Here is a 5,947-nt window from a genome sequence, read left to right on the forward strand (position 1 = left end):
TATATCTATATATTATATATCTATATCATATATAGATATATAATATCTATATATCTATATATTTCTTAGCCTACTGGGATCTGTTTCATCAGGAGACATGGCAAGCTTTTTACAGATTGAATGAATTCATAGCCCTAGACCGATCTTAGCTGTACTCCCCCCTGTAGAAAGTATGATAGTTTGAGTTTCCTTTTATGATGTGTCTATACAAGGGGTAGGAAACCTTGGCTCTCTAGCTGTGCTGAAACTAAAAATCCCATAAGGCATTGCAAGCCACAGGCATGACTCCGAGGCAGAAGCATGATGGGATTTGTAGTTTCAGCACAGCTGGAGAGCCAGGGTTGCCTACCCCTGGTCTATACCTTATACATAGATACAAAAAATTATCTGCGCCAGTAAATCAAATAAAGTTAAAGCTACTAGGCTCTGTAATATTCTGACATAAACGAATGAACAGTAATGTGCCAAGCTAATAACAATAATTACCAAGCCTCTGGCTAGAGGCATCGAGGCTTGATAAGGGTTAACCCACCTGCTGGGATTGCTCAAAGTGCACAGGAAGCCAGCCTGCAGTGTTCTGTGAGGTGTGCTTGGAGCAGGACATGGCTGTGTGGAATTGTGGACTGCCTGCTACTGAGAAGCTGCTGGGCATCGGCGTCTGTGTTTGACCCTCTGAGTGCAGGCTGGAGTTTTTGTTCATTTGTTGTGTTTGCTGAAGCAAAGCTGTTTCTGTTGGAGTGTTTTGAGAGAAATAAAGACTTTTATTTTACTAACACGGCTGGCTTTCAGTCACAACTGCTCTGAATATTACTATAGTGACATAGGTTGAAAAAAGACACAAGTACATTGGGTTCAACCTATAGAGATGAGAAAAAGAAAAACCTAAAACAGAATGCTATGCCCACAGTTACCCACTGTTGATCCAGGGGAAGGAAAAAAAACCTCTGGTTCCTGCGCCCAATGAGATAGTGGTGTGCGCTCCAGCTCCGTGACGACAGCCTCGGAACACAGAACATACCCGATCTTCCCGAACATCCTATTGTCTGTTGACCTCCGAAGGTGATGGCCAAATTCCTATCTCGTTCACAACCAAATAAACAAACGCTGATGCCCGATCTACACAACCGCATGTTGCACCCAAGATGGCGGATCGGGAAGAGCTCAACCAACACACTCCTGCAGAACCCATGGGTGAGTCCCATCCAGTTTCCTTGGAAACAAACCTTGATTATCAGCATCTGGCTGCGGCCGTAGCCTCTTACCTAAAGTCCGATCTAGCTACCATTATTGCTGACTCCATGCAGAAGCATATGAGTCGTCTAACTCTTACCCTGGAGACACACGAACATCGTATCCAAACTGCTGAGAATAAAATCAGCGCCATGGAAGCGTCAACTTCATGACGATCATGATGCTCAGATTGACTCTGCTAAGCAAATACATTATCTCCTAGACAAGGTGGATGACCTTGAAAATCTGGCTTTGTTTCTGGAAGATTGACTGTTAATATACGTCAAGCAATTGCAGCTATTGAATACTGTCGTTTGTCTGGTCCTCCTCTTCGCCCAATGACCCTTTTGGCATTAGACGCAGAGAAGGCCTTCGATTAGTATTAATAGGATATAGCTCACAAATGTTCTGCAACACATGGGATTTATAGGGTTTTTCCTCAACTATGTCTCAAAACTCTACACTGCCCCCACAGCACAAATTTTTACTTCCACGTTTCTCTCCTCCCCCTTTTCGCTAATAATTATTAATTTATAGTTATCTCGGCTTTGGATCTACAAAGAAATTACAGAGTTTTGCCTCCAATAAACCTCCTGAGGAAGCTTTAGCGAGCGAAATGCGTCGAGGGCCGGAATAGTGCAATTATAGATGAAATTATGCTTGCCTTGTAAATATGTATGGACAATCATGCACCAAATGCATGACCATTACTACAAAAAATATATCGTTATTATATACACCATGCAATTGCACTAAGTCCAGGGAGGTATATTTAATTATTTATCATCCACTATTTGTAACTTTTTAGACCAATGAAATGTTTTTAAGTATATTGAGATAATGTAAATAACATTTCTTATTATACTGTATTATATATATTTATGACCAGTCAATATGTCTTGTTACCAAGCTAAGCCATGTTATCCCACATTCATCATTTGACACTTTTAAAGCCCCATTATCGCTTAGTTTTTTCGTGTATTGTATTCAGGGGTGTGGTGTCACAGTTCAGATGGGTGTTCTGGGAGATACCCATTTGTTTTATTTAACTTAAACTCTGAAACCATTTATCAGAATAGGTCAAAACTTTGCACATATGTCCAGGGTGACCTCTTCTACCATGGTTGTAGAAATAGACCCAGTCCCAAAATCAAAATGGCTGCTACAAGCCAATGATATTTAGATAGTGTTGTTATTGTTATGGCCTTTTTTTAAAAAGCCTGTAATAAGCGCAGTGTTACTCAGAAACTCATGCAACTTGGCCCAATGGTAGAGCTCTATGCTATGCTTAATCTTTTGTAGCATAAAGGTGATAGGTCACATTGCCTGGCAGCCATCTTGTTTTAGGTGACAATATTCAGCTCCATATTCAATCATCTGTTTCTCACAAACTATTACAGCTACAGATATACAAATTGCTGTGTAAAGTCATGCCGTGATTTACACTTAGAACTGGTCATTACAAGTCATCTGATCACATAGTTCAGCGGCCATATTGAATTGTGTCAAATTCTACAAATATTCCTATTTTAATGCTGTTTTTTTCAATTGCTAATTATAACCACACTGTTATTTAAAACCTCATGTAATTTAGCACAATGGTAGAGAACTGTGCTGTGTTTAATCTTTGGCAACATAAAGGTCATAGGTCGCATGCTCTGGCAGCCATCTTGGTTTTAGCAAACCTATTTCTGACAATTTTCAAACATCTGTTTTTTTCATAACTGCTAAAGCTACAGATCTACAAATTGCTATGTGAGGATATGCTGAGCTATGCAGTCATATATGTTCATTACAAGTCATGTGACCACATGGTTTTGCAGCCATATTGGATTGTGCAATATTCTGCAAACAACTTCATCTCTGAAACCATTTTTTTTAGAATAATTCAAAACTTTGCAGATATGTTTAGGGCTACCTCTTCTACCACGGTTGTAAAAACAGGTCCGATCCCAAAATCAATATGGCCGCAACAAGCCAATCACTTTTAACCTTTTAACTAGGGATGTCCCGATGCCACTTTTTCAGGCCCAAGTACAAGTACTTCCCCTCATGTACTTGCCGATACCAATTACCGATACTTTTTCTTAAAGGGACAGGTGACTTTAAATGATCCATAGTACAACTACATGTTCTGTGCTATGGATCATGATTTAACCTATTCATGTTGGTGGAGAATTGTAACTCTATTGCTGGAGTGTAGTGGAAGTGTGTGCTGTATATATGTACTACATATACATTACACATGTCCAGTACACTATAGCAATAGATTTACAGCCAGCCCCGTCCCAGCTTCCCTCACTCACAGTTTCACACTGATCCCTGTTGCCTCACGCGGTGCCTCTTGTAGTCGGCGCTAGGACGGATCGCTTCATTGCATCTCGGTGCTCAGCTTGTGGGAGGCGAATGATAACTCAACACCATAACTCTGAAATACAATATGGGTTCCAAAGGTCACCAGGGTCAGCGGCCATTTTGAATATGGAAAAATATTACAATTCATGAAAAGGTGTGCAGTTCTACAGGTCTATTGTGAATACATAACTTTGCTATTTTGGTCTCTAACTGCAATATCTTCTCATGTGCTATAACTGGCTCTAGCTCTAATGCTTGGCCACCTTTTATTGCTGCTTGCAGCTATATTTATTATTAATGTTATTTATTATTCTTGTCAAATTCCCCAGCAGAAAAAGACCTCACTTGGCTCTCCCATTACCCAATCTGCATCCAATCCAAGTCTCTCCAATATCTGGGGATCTCCAAACCCAAAACAACCCCTGAAATGTATAGTCTAAACTAGGGATGCACCGATACCACTACGAGTACCGATACTTTTTTCAAGTACTCACCGATACCAATTACCGATACTTTTTCTTAAAGGGTGTAAGAAAATGACACGAAATATGATTTTTTTATGTCATATTCCTTTTCTCGAAGCATAGAATGGGAAAAGTTCAATAATAGATGATTGTTGCCGTTGTTGCATAAAGTTCATAATGTGTTTAATTAAAAGTTGCAAATGATTACCGGATATAGTATATCTTACAGAATGAGTCTATAAGATGCTTGATGATTACAAAATATAGTATATCTTACAGCATTTTTTTTTTTAAAGGAAGGTTTTTTATTAAGGGAAAACAAAATCCAGACCCACATGGCCCTGTGTGAGAAAGTGTTTGCCCCCTAAACCTAATAACTGGTTGGGCCACCCTTAGCAGCAAGAACTGCAATCAAGCGTTTGCAATAACTTGCAATGAGTCTGTAACAGCGCTGTTCAGGAATTTTGGTCCACTCATCTTTGCAGAATTGTTGTAATTCAGCCACATTGGAAGGTTTTCAAGCATGAATCGTCTTTTTATGTCATGCCACAGCATCTCAATAGGATTCAGGTCAGGACTTTGACTAGGCCACTCTAAAGTCTTCATTTTGTTTTTCTTCAGCCATTCAGAGGTGGACATGCTGGTGTGTTTTGGATCAATGTCCTGCTGCAGAACCCAAGTTCACTTCAGCTTGAGGTCACGAACAGATGGCCGCACAATATCCTTCAGGATTTTTTGGTAGATAGCTGAATTCATGGTTCCATTTATCATGGCAAGTCTTCTAGGTCCTGAAGCAGCAAAACAGCCCCAGACCATCACACTACCACCACCATATTTTACTGTTGGTATGATGTTCTTTTTCTAAAATGCGGTGTTACTCTTCCGCCAGATGTAATGGGACACACGCCTTCCAAAAAGTTCAACTTTTGTCTTGTCAGTCCACAGAGTATTTTCCCAAAAGTCTTGGGGATCATCAAGATCTTTTCTGGCATAACGGAGACAAGCTTTTATGTTCTTTTTGCTCCGCAGCGGTTTTCGTCTTGGGACTCTGCCATGCAGGTCATTTTTGCCCAGTCTTTCTTATGGTGGAGTCATGAACACTGACCTGAACTGAGGCAAGTGAGGCCTGCAGTTCTTTGGATGTTGTTGGGGGGTCGTTTGTGACCTCTTGAATGAGTCGTCGCTGCGCTCTTGGTATAATTTTGGTTGACCACCCACTCCTGGGAAGGTTCACCACTGTTCCATGTTTTCGCCACTGGTGCATAATGGCTCTCACTGTGGTTTGCTGGAGTCCCAAAGCTTTAGAAATGGCTTTATAACCTTTTCCAGACTGATAGCTCTCAATTACTTTCTCATTTGTTCCAGGGTTTCTTTGGATCTCGGCATGATGTGTAGCTTTTGAGGATCTTTTGGTCTACTTCACTTTGTCAGTCAAGTCTTATTTAATTGATTTCTTGATTGCGAACAGGTGTGGCAGTAATCAAAGAAATTGAACTCGGGTGTGATAAACCAGAGTTAAGTTATGTTTTAATGGGGGGGGGGCGTGTGGGTTTGGATTTTATTTTCCCTTGATAATAAAAACCTTCCTTTTAAAAACTGCATGTTGTGTTTACTTGTGTTATCTTTGACTAATATTTACATTTGTTTGATGATCTGAAACATTAAAGTGTGTCAAACGTGCAAAACAATGAAAAATCGCGAAGGGGCCAACACTTTTTCACACAACTATGTGTGTGATAGATTGATTTAGTGATGTTGGGGGAACTCACAGAGCAGTCGCACAGAGGGTTTTGAATAAAGCTAAATCTCTTTGTTTTCCTCTTCCGGGCAGCCAAAAAAAAACAGTAAACACAAGTATATGGTTACATAGTTACATAGTTACATAGTATTTGAGGTTG

Source organism: Nanorana parkeri, unplaced genomic scaffold (genome assembly GCF_000935625.1).
Source record: "Nanorana parkeri isolate BGI_ZX_2015 unplaced genomic scaffold, ASM93562v1 scaffold2614, whole genome shotgun sequence".
Taxonomy (NCBI): Eukaryota; Metazoa; Chordata; class Amphibia; order Anura; family Dicroglossidae; genus Nanorana; species Nanorana parkeri.